This window comes from Myotis brandtii, unplaced genomic scaffold (assembly GCF_000412655.1).
Source record: "Myotis brandtii unplaced genomic scaffold, ASM41265v1 scaffold550, whole genome shotgun sequence".
Classification (NCBI taxonomy): Eukaryota; Metazoa; Chordata; class Mammalia; order Chiroptera; family Vespertilionidae; genus Myotis; species Myotis brandtii.
Window position 1 is genome coordinate 3,944,480 of NW_005370043.1, and position 444 is coordinate 3,944,923.

Consider the following 444-nt stretch of genomic DNA (forward strand, 5'->3'; position numbering starts at 1 on the left):
CCCTGCCCCGCACCCTTGTCTTCTCGGGGGGCTCCCATCCGAAGAGCCTCCCGAGAGCATCCCTCCGTCCGCGCCCCCCGAGGGCGGCTCCCCACAATTACCACCCTCCGCTCTCCCTGCAGCGTTTGGCGCTCTTTCCACGACGCCGCCTCCCCGCGTTGCCCGGCCCGAGAGCCCGCTGGTCTGGGGCCCTGGAGGCCGCCTCTGGCCCCGGTCTAGCGCTCTCGGCCACTGTGGGGTCCACCAGGACGTTTTGTGGGCATGCATCCCCGCACCCTCTTCTAAACGTTGTGGGGCTCCAGGGCTCAGATACAACCGAATATGGAGAAAAGGGCTCACACCCGAGAAGGCGCGGGGCCAGGGTCAGCTGTCGTTTAGGACGGGATACGGGCGGAACGGCGCCCAGCAGGGTGCCCGCGCATGGCAGGTGCCCGCGCACGGCCA